At 43.7% G+C, this 25,120-nt stretch overlaps 1 protein-coding gene across 3 annotated transcripts in view; it reads right to left on the reverse strand.

Annotated features, from left to right (window-relative positions):
• Nucleotides 1-25,120, reverse strand: part of jupb (junction plakoglobin b) — a 127,912-nt gene that overhangs the window by 97,122 nt on the left and 5,670 nt on the right. The window lies entirely within an intron of this gene.

The following is a 25,120-nucleotide window of genomic DNA, read 5'->3' on the forward strand; positions in this document are numbered from 1 at the left end:
TGATTTCAATTCTTTTGTTGCCCTGACAATTAAGTTCGACAACCGGCTTCATGAGAGGAGAAGTGAAAGAGCCCGTTCTGGCTGGAGGCAGTCACGCACAGCGCCACCATCTGACCTGTTTTCTGGTTCGGCGGGGATCGCCGAAGCTACAGCACCCCATGAAGAAAGGGCGGTGCCCATACAGCTTGGACGCACACATCTTTCTCCAGAGGAGCGGCAGCGGCGAATGAGGGTGGGGAGATTCATCTACTGCGGGCAGCTTGGGCACTTCTTGACAGGTTGACCACTAAAAGGCCGGGCTCATCAGGCAACGGGCGGTTATTGGTGAGCCGAACATTTGCTTCTTCCAGTCCCTCCCGACTTCTGACTCATGCTCGATTAGTCTCTCCAGCGGGGCCCCTGGAGTTGGCTGTTTTTGTGGATTCGGGAGCAGATGAGATTTTGAGAACTCTGAGAACATATTGTTAAATGTCATTGACTCACCTGACTTGCCACTTATACTTGGTTATCCCTGGCTCAAGAGACAAAACCCACAAATTGACTGGTCCGCAGGGCTTATTCTAGGGTGGAGTACTCGGTGTCATTCATCGTGTCTGTTGTCCGCCTCTCCCACGTTCTCTCCCAAGTCTGCTGACTCTCCCTCAGCTTTCCCTCCGTTTACCTAGATCTTAAAGAATTATTTGACAAGAACCATGCGACATCCCTGCCTCCTCATCGTCATTATGATTGCGCCATAGACCTCCTTCCCGGGGCTTCACCACCTAAGGGCCGCCCGTACTCTGTCGGCCCGGAGAGGGAGGCGATGAACCTATTCATACAAAACTCTTTGGCCGCTGGCATAATTCGCCCCTACTCATCTCCTGCCGGGGCTGAGGGATAACTCTCTCCGGCAGTGCATCGACTACCGGGGCCTCAATGATGTCACTTTTAAGAAGAGATACCCCCTTCCACTCATCTCCACTGCTTTTGAACTATTGCAGGGAGCCACCATCTTCACAAAGCTAGATCTCAGGAATGCCTATCATCTAGTCCGCATCAGGGAGGGAGATGAGTGGAAGACTGCTTTTAACACTCCAACCTGTTGTGTTTACTGTTTTATTTTGTAGTATTAACTTGTCTTGTCGTTTCAGTTCCTGCCCTTGTCATATTCTTCCTTGATCATCCACACCTGCCTCCAAATACCCACCTGCACATTAGTGTGCCATCAAGCCTTCCCCTACTTATGTCTCCCCTGGTTTCCCAGCTCCCTTGCCAGATTGTCTTTGTTTCCCTCGTGATCATTGCTTTCAGCCAAAATAGTTCTAGTCATCGCTCGTATGTTTTTGCACCCAGTTTTTGTTTATTTAGTATTTAGGATTCTGCTGTTTCCTACTACCTTGGTCGCCTGCCTGATTTTTTTGCTAGTAAAGACTGCTTTTTGTTTGAGCACTTTGCCTCTGGATCTGAGTCTTTGTTCTGCCCAGAACCGTTACAGAGTCTGCCGTGGTGAAACATATTTCCGAAGATGAACTACAAAAAACGCAGCGGCTCCAACAGCATGTTTCAGTGTTGTACCCCCGTGTGACATCAGATGTAAATGATTCATATGAAACAGTAACTTACATGATGACGTGCATCTCTTATGGGTTATATTCATACTCTTCTACTTCTTCTACTTCACATTGAGTCGTTTACGTCTGTGCATGGCACGTCACATTAAATATCTCTGCCGCAAGGAATTGTGGGGCATCTATATCTCCTTTCCTTTCGCATTGGAAAGTTCAGTGTACTCTATGCTAAAGGAGATAGGAAAGGAAGTATTGAAGCTCTTTTCCTATGCATTTAGAGAATCTGAATAGCTCTTATCATGGCTGCTGATCAAATACTTCTGGGTCACTTCAAGATTTAGGAAACTTCCTCATCAAATCTGACAATTCCTTTTGGATTGGTTCAGTTTTGGCTCCAAGTGGACACCCTTAGTTGGATTTTTGTTTTTGTCGTGCTTCAAAGACTAAGTCACTTTTTATTCAGCTTATTAAATCAGCATGTTTCACTGCACTCTGCATTGAGGTTCTACTTCTGCAAACCGTGACACCCATGAATCATGTCATATTTTGAGTAGACAGATTTCTTTAGGTTTATAGAATTTGTCCATGAAGTTTTAAAATTGTGTGAAAGTTTTTTGGAGAATATGTTCAGAGATGGTCGTAATGCTGTGTTGACTCCGAACGAGAGAAAATTTTCTTGTTGTGTTATGAGTAAATGAGTTTTGGCTCCAGGATCATTTGTGCTCATTCAAGTTAATTGCGCAAATAAAATAATGAACCAATCAAAGCAAAGGATGTGAATTTTGCATCATCCATGTCCGGTGACATTTGTGTCTTTGTATTGACTTTACAGGAAATCTACTCGCACAAATAATCTGCACCACCTCTCAAGGAGTCGCCATCACCTGTGGAGGCAGCCACAGGTGGCAGTCATCATCAAGTCCCTGGCAGTATTTAGACGTGGGCCTGACAGAGACACGTCTCCAGATTTTTATACCAGTACCACAGATCACGTGTAGTAGTCCTTGTGACTTTTTGTGTCGAACCTAACCTCAAACCCTTTTCCCTGCATGCAGAGACCTGGATCGAATCCAGACGTAATTTGCACGTTTTCACTCTACAAGCCAGCCGTTGTCAGCTGGCTTCCCCCCTTTGCTGTCTCGCTCCATGCCACGCTCATCCTACCGTCTGTGCCACCTGTGTCTCAGCGCAGCATCCATCCATCTGCCTGCCTGGTCCGAAACGCACCCCAGTCCTAACAGAAATAACTTTTCAATTTGTTCAGTTAAGTAAATGAACCAGAGTAATTGAGGGCTATTCTGTGTTTCTTCCGCTCAGCCCTGGCTCTATAAATTGAAAACCAAAAAATGGTGCTGACTGCACCACACATGTGAGTGCAGTTCGTAAACATCACTCTTCGACACCTTGAGAGATGTGCCAGCAGGTGGCGCTTCAACTCAGCTGACCTAGTGGTTAGCACGTCGTTCTCCAATACCAGAGATTGCAGGTTCGCAGCCCGGCCAGAGCAGTATATCACAACGATAAAGAGAGAGACAAGCTTTCTCCAAAATCGCTTACTGCCCCTTAAGTGCAGGTACTCGGACCAGTGCACCTGAGGGCATAGCTGCATCTTGTAGAAGAGGGATGTTGAGAGTCCAGCAGAGCAATGGACCTGCCAATCATGATGTAATTATGATGAAAACGGAGAATGGGCACAACTTCAGAGATGTATCTCACATACATTTGTGGTGGAACCGAATTAAAAGTAATATGGAGTGGGCTTCTTTTTATATCTTGATGGGAACTTCAACCTGAATGCACACTAACCCAGGGGGAAATGAGTGGGATTAGGTTCAAGTAAAGGTTTAAGGGGCTGGGGAATTCATTATAATGTCAATGAGTATGCCCTATATTCACTGTGTGTGTTTGTGTGTGAGTGTGCGCGCATTCATATATAGATACACACACATTTGAAGTGAGATATGTGCACATTGGCATGAACACACACTGACACACTCAATAGCCCAGACACTCAGCACTGATGTAGCTTGTCAGCTCATTCGAGGACATGTGTGTGACTCACTGTCGCCCATTCAGAGCACTCTGAGCTGTGGGCAATATCAAGAACATTAGAAACATCCAATCTCAAAAGGAAGCTGAAAAACTAGTCCATGCATTTGACATTCTAGACTGGACTACTGTTATTCATTACTGTTAGGATGTTTCTGTGAAAAGTCTCCAGTCAATCCAAAATGCTGCAGCATGAGTTCTAAAAGGAGAAATATGATCTCTTTTTGAAGTTAGCATCTCTGCATTGTATTCCTGTAGAATTCAATATCCTGCTCCTCATCTACAAAGCCCTTAATAATCAGGCTCCATCATATCTTACAGAGCTCATAGTTCATATTAACCCAACAGATCACTTGTCTCTGTAAACTCAGGACTACTTGTGGTTCCAGAGTCTGTAAACGTAGAATGGGAGGCAGAGCCTTCAGCCAGCACACTCCTCTCCTCTAGAACCAGGAGACATCTCTAACACCTTCCTCTTTGATAAAGATTATAGTTAGAGCTGCTCACCTGTTTACTGAACCATATTTATGTTATGCTGCTATAGTCCGATACTGCTGGGGGAACTCCCATCATGTATCTCTCTCTCTCTCTCTCTCTCTCTGAGTGCATGGTGGAGTGTGAGCTGAGTGCAGTGTTGTAGTCGAGTCACCAACTTGCGAGTCCGAGTCGAGTCTCGAGTCCCAAGTGTTCAAGTCCGAGTCCAAGTAAGAGTCACCAAAGACAAGTTCGAGTCGAGTCACCATTACTTCAGTTCGAGTCCGAGTCAATTCAAGTGCTCTATAAATAAAATGTATTATTATTATTATTAAGTCCCCAGTGTCCAAGTCCAAGTCGAGTCACAAATAAAAGAGGGTGTACAAAAGTGACACAGCTTTCACCATTCAAAAAAGGGAGTTTATTAACTGATTGTCACGGCGTGGCAGATGGATGCTAAAATTAGATGTCGTCCCAGACTTCTCCTTAATCGTACGCCGACAAATTGTGCATTTAGCAGAGCTGTTTCCAGACGTGGAAGTGAAATCTGTGAATGCAAACTTCACGTCCTGCTGCATCTTCCAAATTTGTTGACAGCGTGGGGCGCGCTGAATCTGCAGGTGGAAGAGGACACGCCCTGCCCTAGCAAGAAGCTGTAACAGACTAAAGTGACAGACCTATTAAGCATATAAGTTGTCAGGGACTTCATCCACCTTCGAGCCCGATTTCATGAAAGCTTGAGTCCTCTTGCATTAATCCTTGAATCACAGGCCAAGTCAGAGTTATTAAAGTGTGAGCCAACTCCCTGGCTGAGTGTGAGAGCGTCTTCTCAGACTGAGTGATTTTTTTCTTTGTTTTTCTATTTGTTTATTTCTGCGTGTTTATTTCATGTGTGCTTAGTTGTGTAGTTTATAGGTTAGTGTGGTGTGGTTGGTCACAGGGGTACAGGGGGTTGTGTTTGCTCAGCCAGCGTGTTGTTGGTTGGCATCATGGAGTTCACTAAATTGTCTCTGAGACATGGTCTCAGAATCGCTTCTCGTCTGCCCTGCTCAGTGGAGGACTGCCGTCTGGCGGTTGGGAATATTGTTGGTTATGACAGTGTGAAATCTGCTGCTCCGATGAACAGCGCTGTTGTTATATTTCTAGATGACGTTGTTGAAGTTCATAAAGTAGTTGACGTTGAGCTGTGTTGTAATTAGTTATACTTTTGTTCCGGTTTTACCTCTAACTTCACCTGCTAAGCGAGTCACTATCTCTAATATTCTGCCGTTCATCAGTGATGATATATTGATTATGGAGATGTCGAGACATGGGAAGATAGTTTCCCATGTCAGAAAACTGTCGTTGGGTTGTAAAACACTGTTGCTTCGACACGTTGTGTCTCAACGACAGCTGTGAGAGCTGCTTACAGGTGAATGGAAGGCCGATTTGTCCATCACACTAGTTGCTTCATGATAGGAGAACATAAAGGGACCCGCCCCCTTCAAAGTTGTTAATTTTTTTTTTCTTCTTGGTTGTGGAAGTGAGGGTTACAGAGTCAGGATGAATCACGATCATAACCAGGAACAGCAAAGTGCTGAGTCAGAATAATGCAGAAAAAGAATCAGACAATATGAGCGAGGACAAGGCAGGACAGAGTGAGACCCCTAACCCTAAGTGGTAAGAAGCAGGTGAATAAAAATAAAGAGCCAGGGGGATGGTGGTTGTGTCACTGAACATGACAGTGAGACTGAAGTGATGGAGGAAGATTTAAATGTGAATAATCCTGGTTTACAAGGAAAGAAATGAGTTAAAGAAAAGGCTCTCAACAGAAGAAGGGAGCAGCCGGTGAGAGCAGAGGGAAGCAGGCAGTGGATCACCTGTCTGCAGCCTCTGAGTGTGAAATGGACGAGCAGGCTGCAGATGACAGTGAGGCTCTGTTGTGAGGAAGAGGTCAAAAGCAGGAAGATCTTACAGTGTAGCAGAAATCAAACAGTTTCTGCTGTCAACAAAGAACATGAGAGGAGTAAAAGTGGAAGATCACTATGTTGATCTGTGAGATCACACATGTATTGCAAAAAGAAATGTGAATTCACTGACCAAAAGATCTACAGACTGAAGAAGATCTGTCTGAAAGTCAAGCAGGATCTGAGTGATGATGATTTTGATGATGATGAAGCGGTCTAAGACTTTATAACTTTTCTTTATTGTTTTAGTTTTGAGTGAGTGGACCTTTTAAAGTGTGTAGAGGCATATGGCAGGGTTGCTCTATGTCAGGAATGTTGTATGCACTTTCAATAGGACCACTATTACATAAAATACGCTCAGATGGTCTGGTTTTACCTGATTTTATCTGCCTATGCTGATGATGTTATTGTATTTATCAAAAAACAAGATGAAATTGATACAGTCGAAGAATTTTAGCTAATTTTGGGAACATTTCAGCAGCTTAAGTAAACTGGGAAAAAAGTGGAGCTTTGGCAGTAGGAAGTTGGAGTTCTGGTTTTCCCAGGCTCCAAGAGGAATAACCTGGAAAAAAAATGGCCTGAAATATCTCGGAGATGAAGATATAGTGGAAAAAAAAACTGCAAATGTTGTATAGAGGCAGAGTACTGATTATAAACAAGTTGTTTTTGTCTATTTTGTGGCATAAATTAGCTTGTCTGGAGCCCCCTAAAGTAGGGGTTTAACGGTTCACAAAGTTCACGGTTCGGTTCGATATGATACAGTGGTTTCACGGCTCGGTACATTTTCGATACAGCAAAAAAGAAATGCAAGGAAAAAGTCCTTGATTTTTAAATAACACTATGTTTAACGAATGTTTTTTGACTTTGAAGCATATAAAACAAAAGCAGATCTTTTTATAAAAAATATGTAGAATTGTAGAAGTTATGATCAAATAAAAAAAAAAAAAGTTTATTTATGGAGCTTTGCGTTTTAACTTAAGTGTCAAGTTTGTTTCAGAAGAAAGATAAGAATGTCCAGCGAGAGCAGGACGCTTATCCAGTAGCTCCGTACGTGTCGTGTTGTCTTTAGTATATTAAGTGTGCTTTTTTATATCTCTTTATATAACACTAGCTGTGTAGAACTTTATATATCCTACGGATACAATGACTTTTTATGGACAACATAGCGGTGGACACCTTGTTTATTCAAGGGAGAATCTGCTTTCACTCCAAACAATGGGACGAGCCGGCGTTTTCCACCACATACCTGAGGAGCTGAGGAGGAGGCACCGCAGCTGCAGAGCCGGAGCGAAGGTGAAGGCTAGGCTAGCGGCTAAGCAGTGGAAGTACAAGCCCTCGGTTCCGTCGATTGTGATGGGGAATGTGAACTGCCTGACCAACAAGACGGACGAGCTGGCTGCCCTTGTGAGGACGGACAGGACGTTCAGGGAGTGTAGTTTACTTTGCCTCTCTGAAACCTGGCTAACCCAGAACACCCAGGACGCTAATGTGGATCTACCTGGATTCACTACAGTGAGAGTGGACAGGGACTGTGGACGCAGCGGCAAAAGCAAAGGAGGGGGACTCCCACTGTTTATCAACAACAGATGGTGCAACCAGGGGCATGTTACGGTGAAAGAGATCGTGTGCAACAGAGACATCAAGTTGCTGGCGGTAGGTCTCAGACCGTACTACATGCCTAGAGAGTTCTCCCACGCCATTGTTGTTGTTGTTTACGTTCCTCCACGTGCGCACCCAGACAGCGCGTGTGACGTCATGCACTCCACCATCGCGAGACTGCAAACACAATCCGGACGGATTCATCGCCATCTCCGGAGATTTTAACCACGTCACACTGGACTCCATACTGCCAGACTTTCAACAGTTTGTAAACTGCCCCACCAGGAAGAACAGGACATTAGACCTCCTGTATGCCAACGTGAAGGAAGCTTACACGGCCACTCCTCTACCCCCACTGGGAAAGTCTGATCATAACCTGGTTCTGCTTACGACGCAGTACAAACCAGAGATCCAGAGACAGTCCACGACCACACGCTCCTTCAGGAAATGGTCTCCTGGTACAGCGGAGGCTCTGAGGGACTGCTTTGAATGTACTGACTGGAGCGTCTTGCAGGAACCACATGGTAAGGACAACGAGGGGGTCACACTGCATTACTGACTACCTGAACTTCTGCATGGATGTTGTGGTCCCCACTAGAACGTTACGCTGCTTTCCCAATAACATTTCTGGATCACCAGAAATGTCAAGGACATTCTGAACAGGACAAAGAGGGCATTCAGGGATGGTGACAGAGACGAGCTGAAGCGCGTACAGGGGGAACTCAAGGTCCATATGAGAGGCAAAGGAGGACTACAGAAGGAAGGCAGAACAGAAGCTGCAGCACAACAACATGAGGGAGGTCTGGGATGACATGAAAACCATCACAGGCTGCAAGAAGAAGGGCAACATCACAAGAAGGGTGATGCTGGGAGAGCAAACCAGCTAAACCTGTTTTTTAACAGGTCTGATACTGTACATCACCACCTCAGACTGCAGACCACCCCCACCCTCCACACCCATGGACAGTTCACCCCCCTCCCCACCACCACCCCCCTCCCTACCATCATCACCAAGGATCAGGTGAGCAGAGAGCTGAGGAGGCTTCGTCCAAGGAAAGCAGGGGGCCCGAACAGAGTGTGTCCAAGGATGCTTAAAGCCAGTTCTGCTGAACTGGGGGAGCCACTCCAGCACGTCTTCAACCTAAGCCTGCAGCAGGGGAGGGTCCCAGTGCTCTGGAAGACTTCATGTCTCATCCCGGTTCCTAAGAAAAAACACCCCAGGGAGCCGGGTGACTTCAGACCAGTAACGATGATATCACACATCATGAAGACCTTCGAACGGCTGCTGCTCCATGTCCTCAGACCCCAGGTCCACCACGCACAAGATCCACTGCAGTTTGGATACCAGGAGAAGGTGGGCGTGGAGGATGCCATCCTCTATCTGCTTCATAGGGCCTACTCTCATCCGGACAAGGAGAGTGGCGCCTTCAACACAATCCAACCGCTCTTGCTGAGAGACAAGCTGACAGAGATGAGGGTGGACCCACTCCTGATGACATGGATTACGGACTACCTCACAGAGAGACCACAGTACATCAGACTGAAGGACTGCACGTCAGACACTGTGGTCAGCAGTACCGGATCAACGCAGGGGACCGTGCTCTCTCCCGTCCTCTTCACCTTGTATACATCTGACTTCCAGTATAACTCAGAAATAATCTGATGACACTGCGATAGTTGGCTGTATCAAGGATGGATAGGAGGGGGAGTACAGGAGCCTGGTCGAGGACTTCGTGAATTGGTGCAGGTCCAACCACCTGCAACTTAACACCTCCAAGACCAAGGAGATGGTGGTGGACTTTAGAAGGAAGAAACCACATCTCCGACCCGTGTCCATCGAGGGGGTCGATGTGGAGGTGGTCAGGACATATAAATACCTGGGGCTGCAGCTGGACGACGAGCTGGACTGGACAAAAAATATGGACGCTCTACACAGGAAAGGGCAGAGCCGTCTGTACTTCCTGAGAAGGCTGCTGTCCATACTGGACAAGGCCAATCACCCACTGCACAACACCTTCACCAGGCAGAGGAGTGTGTTCAGTGGCCGACTGCTGTCCCATACCAGCTCCACCAACAGACTGAAAAACTCTTTCGTCCCCCTGGCCATCAGACTGTACAACAGCTCCTAGTCAAGGCAGGGAGGACAATAGAATAGGACAATTTATTTCTACCTTCAAAAATTTCTGTACACAGCACAAATCTGCTTGATGTGACGATGTCACCTGCAGTGGAATATACTCTCCACTAGGGACAGACATTCAGAGACAAGTAACCCTGTGCAGTAAGGTAATGTGCAGTTAGCTTTGTGTAACCCTTGACGTGCAGCTTCACGGTTTGGCCTTTTGTTTTATTATAGAAAGCAGGAATCCGCGGCTATGAATTTACCAATCGCCGACGTTATTTACTTTTCCCTGTTTGATTAAGTTGAAGGGTTTTCGGCTCCTAAAGGCTGCGGGGACAGTTAGGGTGTGTGTTGCTCCTTGTTTTCATCTAGTTCCACATATTGACACGCCGGGGGATGTCGGGTAAATGCGTTGATATGTCGACATACAGTTGTTTTAATATCATTACTAGCCATATTCTCAACGAGCTAGCTTTGCTTCGCGCGTCTGCCGGAGTCTGTAGAACTGGAGAGCAATGTTACCACTTGGGGAGGAGTAGCCAGGAGGAGCAGACATCACGCTGCCTGTAACGTAGTGTGGGCTGCTTGTTGCGATGTGAACATTATATTTCACACAGTTTAAGCTGTATTTAGGATTACAAAGAATTGTTCTGTTCGTAACGTGTGCCGAACAGAAAGCCCCGTACCAAACAATTTAATACGAATACTTGTATCGTTACAACCCTACCCTAAAGGCTTGCTACAAGAATAACAATCTGCTGCTGATTTCTTCTGGGATAAACTTCACTGGCTGCCTCAGAGTATACTGTTTCTGCCTAAAGAAGAAGGGGGACATGGTTTACTGAACTTTTAGAATTCAGTTTGTACAGTGCTACCTTACAGGTACTGATGATGTGGTGTGGAGAAACCTGACGAGCACTATTTTAAGAAAAGCATCTTTTTTAGGTTTGGATACAGCACTGTTTTTATTTGACTTACACATGTAAGTACACAATATGACAACTGTAAGCACGCATCGTGGACGGTATAATATTGCACAGCCCTACCCCCACTGCTCCAAATATTGTTACTTCTGGTATCAAAAAAACCAAGATGGTGCTAGCCAAAGTGCCATACTAGAGGCTTCAAGAGCAATTTGCAAACCAATGTTTTTTTTTTGTGGTAGGTCCAGGTGTTCATTTTCCGGTATGTTAAGTTTTAATTTGTTATTTGATGCTATAAAAATTGGCTGACATCTGACACTAAAGCCAGGACAGCACAATCACTGCACGTCTTTGGTAACATGCACCTTTTAAGTTGATTTCGATGGTGCGCTTAAATTTTTTGAGGACATTAAGCAGTTTATTTTAAATAGTAGAAAGCAAATTAAATGAATGTTAAGTTAGTATGTCATTAATTTAATGTCCGTTCTTAATACATGTATCTAGGCCTCCTTGGAAAGCAGTAGTGGAACTAGGACGGGAACAAAAAATTTAATTTAATGCAGCTGTCAATTAGTTCTCTGCAGTGGGTTCTCTCTCTCTCTCTCTCTGTCTGTCTCTTTCTCGCTCTCACACACACCATTTTATAAGCTGCATAAAAACAATGCCTATTTTCTATTCAATATACTGTAGCTGTCATTTCTCACCCACACATGTACAAATACACACAAATGGCAGCAGCTTTACAATTTGCCTCTCATTCACCATTCAAACACACAGACAGACTTTACACTTACACATTGAATGTCAGCAAGGTGCTGACTTGTTTGGTTCAGTGTCTTGTCCACAGACACTTTGGAAGAGCCAGAGATCGAACTGTCAACCCTCGGTATGAGCCACTCTGCTCCCTGAACAGTGGCAGCCTTTAGTCCTTGCACCTACTCTGCACAGCAACATACACAGACTTCAATTAGTCAACCAGCCTGTACCTATATGTCATATGAGCTGTTTTCCAGAGAGACGTGCATTCTTTCCAAGAAACGGGCATTTATTCCACAGATAAGCAATAAGCCTATATTTCATTGAAAATAGCAGCTTCACTTGAAATGTATAAAACTTCACTTCACTTCACTTAACCCTAACCCTACACACAAACAGACACACACACAGGGACTGTGCTGAGTGTTATCAGGGCTGCCTCAGGCCTATGAATCAGTGTGTGTCTTTGCAGGCTTGGCAGAGCCCACAGTCTGTAGCTCTCTGAGATTTTCCTGTCTTGCCAAGCTGGAAATTGGCACAAACCTCACCTAAAATGGATTCAAATTTTTCACTTTCTGGTAAAAGTTTCACTTCCCAGTACCTCAACTGGTACTCTGTTATCCCCAACATGAGGTTACACCTTATCGGCTGCTAAAGTGTCCCACATAGATCTATCTGATTAAGCTCACTGATGCATCCATTCCTCATTCCTCAGGAACCCTAACCTACTACTATACAGGGAAGAATAGAACCACTGTCTGAGCCAATCAGAAGCAGAGAAGGGGGGCCTTCTTCTCTGATAGTTAGCGATGGGCACAGGAATCCGGTATTAAACGGGCCCAGGGGCGGACATTTTTAAAGGCCGTAGTATCAATAAGCTCCGACGTTACGTCTGGTTGCACTTTACCAAAACGATGGCGACAAGACTCGTAGCCTGAAGTGTAAAGAATGTTTTGCAAGTAATGGCAGTAACACATGAAAATCTGTAGAGACATTTAGTGAAAGTACACTCTACTTCTGTACCGAGTACAGTCTGAGAAACAAAACATTTGTCCATTCTCCTCCTCACTGCTTCGAGTCAGATTATCAAATGATAATAAAATGTAATAATATCGCCAAAGTAGAGCTACCATTTACAAAATTTTGGTCCAAAATCATCCTCATGAAAAAGCACCTTTATTCCTGTTTGCAGTCATTTACACAACGTGTTAAGAAATTACCAATGTATACAAGAACTGTCAAAAAAGGTATAAAAGGTCTATTATTGCAATGCCAAAAGGCGCAGTGAAAATGTTTAGGTGCACCTTAATGAAAAAGTTAGAGCCCTGTTCTTATGCCAGTTTTTGCACTTTCTTGCCACAGTCACAGACATATGTATTTGCCCTTAGAGTGAGACTGTGTCCCTCTACTGCATGCACCTGACACTGTGTCTTGGTAAGCCGAGAGTTGAGAACACAAACCTCTCCACACTGTTGACTAAAGCTGCTATGTACAGATATTGTTAGTTAGTTATAGAGTAATCTACCAATTATTCCATCAATTAATCGAGTAATCGGATAAGAAATACTTTTGCTTTATTGAGAGGAGTGTTGATCTTTTATCCTGGCTGTCGTCCAGACCGTAGTCGGGGAGCAGGGAGATAGTTTCTCCAGGGCTGAAGCTGTCTGCTCCAGGACCAACCCCTTATTTTCCCTCCAACAGCACGGTAAACAGACACATGGAGACTTTCATGTGGAATCAAGGTGTTGCTGCATTATTATTGAACATCAGTTGTAACATTAGCTGCTCCGCTCCTTCTCTCTCTCGTCACTCTCTTGCTTCACGCACGTGCACAGTAGGAGCCCATTGTGCGACGGTAATGAGCGGTACAACGTTATTTACATTGATTAAATGAAGCTTCGAGGCAAATAATTTTTGCAATCAATAATGTTTAATAATCGAATTATACGAATTACTCAAGTAAATCGTTTCAGCCTTAGGTGCAGAAAATCTGTGCAGTCATCCAAGCCACTACTTTACTGGAACAATGTACCACACATTGTTCCAGTGCATACATGCAAACATACAAAAATACAAATGAAAAGCATTGAAGGGGCAATACCATGCACGTGTTGAATATGGGCAAAAGCTTTAAAGGTCCCATATTGTCACCTTTCTCATGTTTCATTTGAAGTTTTGATATCCTGGGCTGCACGGTGGTGTAGTGGTTAGCGCTGTCACCTCACAGCAAGAAGGTTCTTGGTTCGAGTCCCAGTTCAAACCAACCAGGGCCTCTCTGTGTTGAGTTTGCATTTTCTCCCCATGTATGCGTGGGTTCTCTCGGCTTCCTCCCACATTCCAAAGACATGCAGAATGGGGTTAGGTAAATTGAAGACTCTAAATTGACCGTAGGTGTGAATGTGAGAGTGAATGGTTGTTCTTCTCTGTATTTGGCCCTGCGATAGGCTGGTGACCTGTCCAGAGTGAACCCTGCCTCTCGCCCAATGTCAGATGGGATTGGCTCCAGCTCCCCCGCGACCGTTAGTGGATTAAGCGAAGACGATGGATGGATTGATGATATCCTCAAGAAGATGCAGCTTTTGCCCTGGAGGAACTATCTCCCTGCCCCCCGACTACGCAAAATTCATCCGCCCCTGCTGTTGGCGGCGGCCGTGAGGCGGAAGACGCCAGAGCGATCACCTGAGGGACTGGAAGCTGGACAAAGCTGATGTGACCTGGAGCTGTTGCTGGGGCAGAGGCGCCGGCAGACCGGCAGCTGTGACTGGTGGCGTGTCCACAGTCACAGCGGCCGGGGAAGGAGCGGGTGGATCGGCCAGTGGAGCTCTGGCGTTTCGCCGGTGAAGGAGCCGTAGTCCACCGGAGCTGTGTCACAGCGGCCACTCCGCCCGCTCCTTCATCGTCCAGAACCGGCCAACACCGGTTACCCGGTGAATTTTGCAAAGGTAAAATAATTCAGAGTTAGTCCTGGTCTCTTGTATTAATATTCTTAGGAATCCTGTACAATGATGTAGCTTCCTGATTTTTCTTGTGATGTTGATCGCTCAGCAACGGAATGACGGGTGAGCGCTGGGGGCAAGGCTGAAGGTAGTGACTGCGGCGCTATGACGTCACAATTATACGGAGGTCCTGGGGCATCGTAAGAAAAAGCAGCTGCTGAATGCAGGCAGTGTATCTGTCTGTTTATTTACAGTTTTTTACGGTACCTTATTTATTATACCTTCAATTTTGACAATATGGGCCCTTTAACTTCAAATGTGGCCAAGACAAAGAGAAGCCAGTCGACTTAAAAAGTTGAACAGGGGCAGAGGTGGACGTGCTGGAGGGCTACAGGTACCTGGGCGTACACATCTACAACAGACTGGACTGGAAATGGATGGGCCAGGGCAGACTGTTAGTGTGTGCAGCAAGATGTTGCACATGTTTTACTAGTCATCTGTTGCAGCAGCAGCCATAAAGCTATGAACACCAAGAAAATGAACAAGCTCATTAAGAAGGCTGGCTCTGTGCTGGGGACTGCTGCCGAGCCTGTACAGAGAAGGATGGTTTACCTGCCTGGTGTCTGTATGTGTAGGTGATCTCTTCCTCCCCCCTCAGAGCTGATTTAACTATATTTTTCCCGCCAGACTTTCATAATCATTCAAACATTTTTCTCAGTAGACAGTCACAACCTCACTATGTTAAGTGTATGTTGTGATTTGGCGCTATACAAATGAATTGAATTGAATTAAAAATACTATTTATCAACTTAAAACCCAAAACAGTATTTCATTTAATCTTATTAATTCATTTTTCTTATTTCCTTTCTCCCCTTCCAATCAGTCTGTGTCTCTTTATGTTATGTCCAATGTCACACATTATGCTCGGTAAGTCTTTGTCTTCCTTCACCAATATAAAGAGAAAAAAAAATATTATTATATTTAATGAGGTTTAATGAGATTTACTTCTGTAGTTATTTTAGAAAAGCAAATAAAGCATCATTCATAAAACATAAGATTAGTTTGTGGGGTAATAATAACACTTACATAAACACACACTGACAACATATAGATAGGCTGCCTTTACATGTTTACACTGAACCAATGTGATGACAGACAGCATGAAGGTGTTAAGGAGTCACAGGCGTGAAGTGTAACAACAGCGTCTGCATCCTGTCCCGCCACAAACAGCTCTTCATTTCACAAATACCACCTTCACACCAAAATTACCGTGTAGATCCGGGTTTTTTAAACACGGGTCGACCCGTGTTTAATCGGCAATTGGCCACTTTCATACTGCGAGCAGACCAGGGTCTGAGGATCGTGTAGTGACAGGTGGCGGCCATAGATGGCGGTAGAGAGCAACGCGCGCCATGAAACAAAGAAGAAGAACATGGTAGTAAACAACAGAAAGCATGGTCGCCAGAGAGCCGGTGGTCAACGTCACCTTATATCTTGTACTTGTCACTCTTTCAAAGTTTACAAACTAGGCGCAGTGTTACAAGCCGAGCCTGGTCCTTTAAGCAGGTGGCACTATGGGTTGTGAAGTGTGTGTATGAGAGAAGAAGAAGGTTGGATCTGTTGTTGTGTACATAGCTGCAGCCACAAGGAGAATGGGCTCCGCACATCATCCATGTGACCGACAGTTTATGGCCACTGTGTAATGAGAGACCGCCTGATGAGGCCGTGTGTCCGCCGAAGGGTTGAAATAAAGTGCCCCGTTCTGAACCTCATCGATGATCTGGATCGTGTTAGTTGTTACCACCAACGAGTCAAAGCTAGGCTAAGCGAGCTAGCTGCATGCGAGGTGTCTTTACTACAGCTGGTGAGGTAACAGCAGTTACCGACGGAGGAGTCGAGCCTTCATTTCCTCCGTCATCGCGAAAAATTAGCAGGTTCACCCGGGTCTGACGTTCACATCAATGCCGATAGGAGGTGAAGCCAATTATTACCCGGGTCTATTGCAGAGTCATTGGACCCGGGGATGAATGCCGATTAAACGTTTTCACACTGCAGAAAATGCCGGGTGTTAGCGGGTTTAAACGGGTTTTTTGGCCAGTGTGAAAGGGGCTCTAGATGCACCCCTCACCCCCCTCTGTGTTTACAGGCTGTGTAAAATGGGATTCTCCCTCTCTATCTTTCTCTCTCACACACATAAACACACAGACACTGATATATAATATAATATTCATATCTAGAGTCAGAGAGATGAGAGAGAAATTAATGGAAATCCAGACTGAAAACAAGATCAGTGTGAGGAAGAGAGAAATGATGAGTGTTAGACAAACACACACACACACACACACACACACACACACACGAGTGAGAGTGTAGACTTCAGAGTGGCATCTCTACATCCACGCATTGATTTTCATGTCAGCCAGTAAAATATGCTGCAGCCGTCTGCTCATTCAGCCTGTCCTATGTGAGAAATCACACCTCTTTCACAGAGACTGGAGCCTCAGTTCACACATCTGACGTGCAGCACATTTCAGATGGGAAATTAATGAAATTAATCGGATTGTTTTTTTATTTGAAGACATTTTGGTCTTGAGGTTTCAGAGTCATTCTCTTCCTCCCCCCTCAGAGCTGATTTAACCCACATTTCTTCAGAGTTGGAGCCCAGAGGCCCAATCTGATTTGCTTAAGCTCGAATGAACTTAAATCTTCTGCCGAGGAGAGGCTGTTAACAATTGTATTTACATTTATTAATCCTGATGAAACTGTTAAGGGTTATAAACACCATTTACATCAGGCTTTTGTTGTTCTTTTCACCTTTAAGATGAGGTCAAACAAGTGTGGGTATGACATAACACCAGATAAAGATGGGCATGAAGTGAAACACACAAGAACGAATCACAAAACACAATGGCAAATCACAAATATTTAGACAGAAGGGTTGCAGTAGGCTGATATATAATGCTGAATGTTTTTCTTTTAATCTATAAATTACAACATAATATACTATATATTTAACAGTAGTCTCACCAGCCTCATTATTTTTGGGGGGTTGCAACTCGAAAATTTTGAGAACCACTGGTCTCGAGATTTCAAGCAGATGGTTAAACCACTGAGCTGCTCCTCAGACACAGACAGATGACAGGATAGGATCAGCGCAACTGGCTGGAATGTTGTTGACATTCCATGCAATGTGAAAAAAAGGCTAATATCAAGGTCATTTTAAATGATCGAGTTCATGTTAATCTGTCAATGAATAGTACAATACACTGCGTTCACAGCAGAATGCATGAGAGTTACAGTGCATTTCATACATATGTTTTGTGTTCTTCGAAGAAATTAAGTTAATTTTCCTTCTAGTGGAGAAGACGTGGCCTATAAGGTGCCCTTAGAATGGTCTAAACTTGACATTCCCTATATGGTTGCCCTTCCAATGGAAAAGGGTGCTGTTATGAACTGCCTTCTATGCCGCCCCTATATATGCCGCCCCAATCCTCCAGGATTTTTTTCAGCAGCGTTGGCAGGCCAACCCAAAATCACGCACTGCCCCTTTAAATCAACTGCTTACGACAGCAGATTGTTTGACAAGAGAAGAGGTCCATCATCTTGTCTTCATCCGCTGGCCCAGCTGAGAGCAATGTGCATGTGACAATAGTTGACGTTTTGTTGTTTCTAATCTACTTCTGAAAAACTTTGCTCTGGCATGAGTATACAAACCTCATGGATGAAGAAAATTATGTTTGACAGTACAGCCCGACCGATATTAGATTTTTGGGGCAGATGCTGATATTACAGACTAAAACATTTCTGATATCGATATATCGGCTGTAGGCATGTGTCGGTATGAGATTTTAACGGTATGATAACCTTAGGCAAAAATACAGCGTTTTCATGGTATCACGGTATCACGCACCTCTAAAATACCCAAAATCTCTGGGTAATTTTTTTTACATTTCATTTCTAAATAACACATAGAACATTTGAAACATGGGTAAATGTAGTATGTTAACATATACAACATAATTTAATTACTTTCTTGGAAAAAAAACACTTCTAGATAAAATTTAAATAAGTGGTGATGTTTGACTGTTTGACTCTGTACTGCTCGTGTTAGAGAGAGTTTTGGTTCCTTAGGTAGGATATCTGTAAACACCTGTGGCTGTGAGCGTGGTTCTGACAGACAGAGCACAGTTAAGCAGAATGCCAATTTCAGAAAAGTAAATATATTCAGCTAATCTAGCATTCTTTGAGAAAATTTTCAGTAGTCAAGATTCACAATGGAGTGTGGTTCACTGGTACTGTATAATGTTAACAAACAGTAACTCATGGTTCGCTGCTGCCGAGTCAAGACATGAACAGCAGCAGGGCCTCTGCTATCAACGTTCAAGGGAAATGTCCAACGTGGAAACCCTTAAATTGTTACTTTTGTAAAGGCAACCACTGGAACGGTTCGGTTGCGGGGCGTGCCTAACTGCGAGTCCCGGACAAAACAGTTTGGTGGGATAGTAGCTGTGGTTAGCTTTCCAGCTCTGCATCTCACCAACTACACTGTTGTCCATGAAGTTGGAATAAGATATTTTTTACCTCTTCTCATGAAATGATTTAGACAATGTGATTTATTCTTGAAAGATAAAGTGTATATCTTCTCGAAACTTGATTGATCAATCTCTTCCAAACATATCACAGTGAAAATTAAACCACAATTAACCCTTTGCAAACCGTGTAATCAGGCTTAAAAAAATATTGGGTATTGAACAATAGGATTAAGGGTTTTGTTTAAATTTTTCAACCTTGGACAATTTAACAGGAAACACATATTCGAGAGGATTTCATGCGTAAAAATGTCCGATATCAATCTTTCAAATGTCACTCAGTCACTAATATTGAGTATGGCCAGCCCTGACACGGATCAATGCATTAAGACGTTGTGGCATACTGTCCACAAGCTTGTTGATGTCGTCAATGGGCAGGGCGTCCCACTCTTCGGTCAGATCCCAGGCTAATTCCTGTAGACTCTGGGGAAAATTGTCCCTCTCATTAAGGGCTCGGCCTAAGGCATCCCAGGCATGCTCGATAGGGTTCATATCAGGGGAGCAAGCAGGCCATGGCATCTGCTGCACCCCCTCTGCATCAAGAAATTCTCTCACTGCAGCTGCCCTATGTGGTCTTACGTTGTCGTCTTGCAGCCTAAAGTTGTTCCCATAGACCCTTGTTGCGTGTGGGAGGCAATGGTTCTCCAGGATGTCCCAGTACACAAAGGCGTTGATGTTTCAATCCATCCATGAGAGGTTTCCTGGATGCAGTCATCGCGGAGGTTCTCACCACGTAATCGCCGCACCCTTTGTCTTCCATCAATACAGTCAAGGATATAGCGGCTCTATCCATAAAGACATGTCGCCAGTGCCCAAGTTGTAATCTTCTGTGCTCCATAGCCCAGCAAAGTCGAGCAAGTCTCTGTTGAACAGTTAAGCGTTAGACACTTGGTCATTTGTCTTGCTCCGTAACCATGCTGAAGCAATCTCCGATTTACAGTTTGGCGGGAAACGTTGATTCCATGGTGTCTTCTCCACAAACAACCAAGGCAGCTCCCTGGCATTTTCCAATTTCAACGGGACAGATTAAGCAGTTGCCGATCATCTCGTCTAGTAGTTAGTCGTGGTCATCCTGGAGATTTTTCGTGGCCTCAAATGACCCTCCTCTCGATGATGTTTGAGGATTTTACAGACTGCACTCTGCGATATTCCAAGGAAATCAGCAATGTTGGCTTGTTTGTGTCCGTCCTGTGAGAGTACAAGCACTCTTTGGCGAATTGCCAGTTGCATCGGACGAGTCATGACTTAGGGAACTTCAAATTTGTCAATTTTTTTTGTCAAATTTGGTTGAAAATTATACAGCCAATTCTGAAAACGTGGACTTACTGCATACAGACGGACAACACAGCGAATGTCTATCCTTTTATAGCACCAAACAATTGTGAAGCATGAATTAGTTTCACCTGGGTAACTGGAACTCAGTATATAATCATTGCACCTGGTCAAATGTGATTACTGATGTGTATAAATAGGAATAAATAGAGGAATGTGTCTGAAAACAAAATTATTCCAACTTTATGGGCAACAGTGTAGGTTACAACATAGCGTGAAATCAACACTCAACAGAGTCAATCCACCACTGAGTTGCAGAAAGATGCTCTGATGTTGACTATTCATGCACCGATACATATCTTTCTCTGATAGGCCCATATCGGCCGATTGAATCGGCCAACCGATCGGGCTCTAGTTGACAATGAGCACAAACGTAGGCCAGATTCTTTGTTTCACGTCAGCTGCAAGAGGGTCTGGTAACAGAGCCCTGCAGCTGTAGAGCTTTACTCTAGACCCGAAACACATGACTATGGTGTTTGTTTAGTTTCAAACTCACGCGTGTATAATGCAAGAAAAGATCAACACTGCACACAGTAAGACACAAGGGAGCATTCCTACTCCGCAGGCCCACATAATGGTATCCGCGCGCGGGGCTGAAACCCCCCCCCCACACCTCATTGTTCTTAATGTTGTCAGACATGGTCGCTCGACAAGTTGAGTTTTGAGACTTTGGAGGCGGGATCAGTGACTGATGCTCCCCTCCGTTGATAAGTTGAATTGTGATGAGAATGATACAAATTTTTTTCTTTTTTTCCCTAATGCATTGCAGGGGTATATAATTGTCAAGCATATACATTGGATTTATTTTTAAAAATTGAATGTACTTGAAGTGTGCACTGTGCAACTCAATATTAAATAACTCGGATCGGGGGGGAAAAAAACTTCATCGGGACACCCTATCAGATATATTTTGTCCGCCAAAAGTGATTATCTATAAGATTAATTGATTTATCCAATCATTACAGTTGGTTGTATTTGATTAATCGACCACTAACTACAGAAGAGCAGAGAGGAAGGAGCTAAGCCTGAAAGCAAAGCTTCTTATTTACATTCTTCCAGTGCTCACTTAGTCTTGAGTTCAGTTAATCACTGAAAGAAAATGCCAGCGAGCTGCCTTCGTTGTTTGTGGAGAAGACACCATGGAATCAACGTTTCCCGCCAAACTGTAAATCGGAGATTGCTTCAGCATGTTACGGAGCAAGACGAATGACCAAGTGTCTAACAGGTGGATGACTTTACTTCACAGCGTGTGGTGGCTCACCGTACAGACATAGACAGGAGTCAAAAGTCAAGTCAAATTGTATCTGTTACACAAATCAAAAATTTGACTTGACGAAATTTACAGTTAGTGCAGCATATGACACATCACTGAATTACTTTGATACTGAAGAAAACATGTTCCCAAGGCATTCAACCATCTGACAAGCGTACTGGTGTTTTATATTACCTCACAATGGTCAAGAAAGACAACGTGAAACAACATCTCTGTGGTAACTTTGTAGAACTGTAAAATCTTATGTCATACTGATATAACCAGTGGTGCAGTGCTTTAGGATTTGCTAAACATTAAGGAATAGTTTGACATTGTTACAACTATTACAGAGCCAGGCTAGCTGTCCCCCAGATTCCAGTCTTTATGCTAAGCTAACTATCTCCTAACCCATACTTACCATACAGACACAATCTATTCATCAAACTCAAAACAAAATTAAACAAATACAATTTTGAAAATGTCAAACTATTTCCTCTGAAACATGTATTATTTATACTGGCCTTATGGCAATAATTGGATTTGATCTCCTGATCAGTATGATCAGGAGATCAAAGGTGTGTCTTTCAATCAAAGACACACCTAGGGCTGCAGCTATCGATTATTTTAGTAATCGAGTATCCTATCGATTATTCCATGATTAATCGGTCTTGTCTATGTCTTTATTGCTATTAAACCGCACATTACAATATCATCAGTCAAAACTAAACCTATTTCTGGGTTTTAAAGAAACATTTTTCAGAAATGTAAGAACAAAAAAAAAACAAGTAAGTACTTTAATCTAAACACAACTTAAAACTAAGGCATTCATTAAAATAATACATAATAATAAATAAACATTGGTGCAACTTAACTTTCAGAACTACAAGTTTCAAACTAACTATAGCTCAGGCATAACGTAAGCCTTTACTATGTGGCGAGAGGCAAAAAAAGGTGCAGTTCAGTTATTCAGTCTCTAATGTGCTCCAGTGGAAGTGCTCAGGATCCAGCAGTAGAACAATGCGAGCCTGTATGTCCAGCTGCTGTCCGGTCACAAAGCCAAGCTCAGATACACATGTATGAGAATGCATCCAAACAATTTTCTTCATATTTTCCCTAGATACAAGAACACAATCTATACTTTATATAACAAAATCCAAACCTGCTTTGTAACCCCTTTTGTTTCTGAAAGGTTTGCTGCAAACAGCCCCATAGTTGCAGCATCGATAGTGCGGAAAATGTTCTGTTCTTCACCTGTCAAATCATCCTATGTGTGTGTGTGTGTGTGTGTGTGTGTGTGTGTGTGTGTGTGTGTGTGTGTGACGGAGAGAGAGACAGCGAGACTATCATAATAACAACATCAATTAAACTCAGCTTTTCACTTTAACCCCTTTCACTTCCTCAACAGAAACAACAAACAACACAAGGGAACTTCACCTTTGTCTTAAGACGCTGCGGCATTTAATAATTAATTGACAGACTGTAACCTGCAACAGGGGTGGACAGTATAAACGGTATAGAAAGTACACTGGTGAATTTGCCCTACGGTATGAATTTTGACTATACCATGCTGCCTGGTAGATGGAGCCCTCACATCACCAGAAAGAAGAAGAAGAAGATTCACCGCAGGCTTCGTCGTCATGCGCCAGTGAATCTTCTTGAAAAGGCAGTTTGTTTGGAAATTAAGAAATGACTAAAAGCTCTGCACAAATCCAAGAGGAGGAGTTGTTGGTAAAAGAACTTTAATAATATGGACATGGTTCAGGTTTAAAAAGTCAGACCTCGAGCAGAAAACGATATTCTTCAATTCCTGTTTGATGACAGTGGTTGCAAGCGTGGTTAGAAGCAATCTTTCCTATCACCTCAAATCCAAAAAATGTTCTGGGATATGAGCAAAGCCAAAGAATGCCTCCACTGCAAAGGTCAAGTGAATCGTTGCGCAGTGGTTGTAAGAAAAAAACCTGGATCTGCAAACCAGACATCACCATCTCAAGCATTTTCCAAAGGCTGTCCTTAGGAGTAAAAAAGTCAGCGGAGGACCGACATACCAAGGGCACAAGCAATGAGGCCAAGTAAATATGCACACTGAGATACTGCATATGAAGTCAGTATTTATTTTCACTGCGCAGCTTAATTTTATTGTATTTTGTGAAAAAGTGTTTTCAGAGATGTTACACAGAGATGTTACTTGAGAAAGATCTTATATTTCTTTCTATTACTGTAGTTTTGTTCTTAAAATACCTCTGTACTATGTGAAATATGTCCTAGTAATACAGTTAAGAGTGCACTAATAGCTGACATGCAGTTGCCATACCAGTGTTTTACCCCTTCAGAAGCATTTATATTGAAATTTTAAGAAAAATGAATATACTGTGACATATACAGTTACGGTCTGTGCTTCAAATTATACCAGGGTATAAATTTTAGGCCATACCACCCAGCCCTAACCTGCACCTTACATTTACTGCTGCAGATCGAAGGACTTAGCTCTGTTTACATTCACATTCGCTCCGGTGCTCTCGCTCTCTCTCTCTCACTCCTCCACACACACACTCATTACGCACTGCTCCATTCCCCACAGGAGACGTGTTTAAATGCCTATTCGTGTTTATAAATCAAGTCTAATCAACTCATGTATCCGCAGCATAACCGCGTTGTGCAACACTTATATCATCCGTGCAGAACACTGAGCAGTACGTCATATGGATTAAACAGAGCTTCGAGGAAAAGAATCTGAATTGATGATTTTTTGTCATCGAGTTACTCGAGGAGGGTTTCAGCCCTAGACACACCTGAAGGAGGTTTGCAACACACTCACACCAGAGCAGCCACTAGCATGCAGTGAAATTACTCTAAAACCTGTAAATACAATGTAACCAGGCATCTTGAAAGCAGGTACAGCAGATCAAGAATACACGGCCGTTAGGGGGGTAACGATACACATATTTGTATAGAAACGTTCGATGCCGGGCTTTCTGTTCGGCACACATTACGAACCGAACGAATCGTTGTAATCCTAAATACAGCTTAAATTGTGTGAAATATAATGTTCTCAACAAGGCAGTCGGCACTACGTAACACGCAGCGTCAGCATGCTGTCTGCTCCTTCCCTCCCCAAAGCAAAACATTGCTCTCCAGTAAAGGCACACTACGCTAAACTGACTAGTGATGCCATTAAAACAACGGTATGTCGCATCTGTCGAGAGGTAACATCAGTGGAACTACTTCAAACACGTCAACTCATTTACGCCGACATCACCCAGCATGTCAATAGTTGGAACTAGATGGAAACACGGAGCAACACACACGCTACAAACTGTCCCATTAGGGGTGTGCGATCTGACAATTTTATACGATCATAATTTGTCATATGATCTGCTCTTCAGAGGAATCGTACAGCTCGCTGGGAAGTTGCTGTTGTTACAGAAAACTGCGCGTGCATTAATTGCAACCAACATATGTTTTTATTATTGTTATATATTATCATATTCGGTGCTGCTAACGGTATTGGATAAATTAACGCATTCGTCCATGATGAATCTTCCCCGATCCTGAGTGCTCTGTGTGTGTGTCTCGGAGCTCGCCTGCTGCAGGGGCG

This window comes from Scophthalmus maximus, chromosome 17 (genome assembly GCF_022379125.1).
Source record: "Scophthalmus maximus strain ysfricsl-2021 chromosome 17, ASM2237912v1, whole genome shotgun sequence".
Classification (NCBI taxonomy): Eukaryota; Metazoa; Chordata; class Actinopteri; order Pleuronectiformes; family Scophthalmidae; genus Scophthalmus; species Scophthalmus maximus.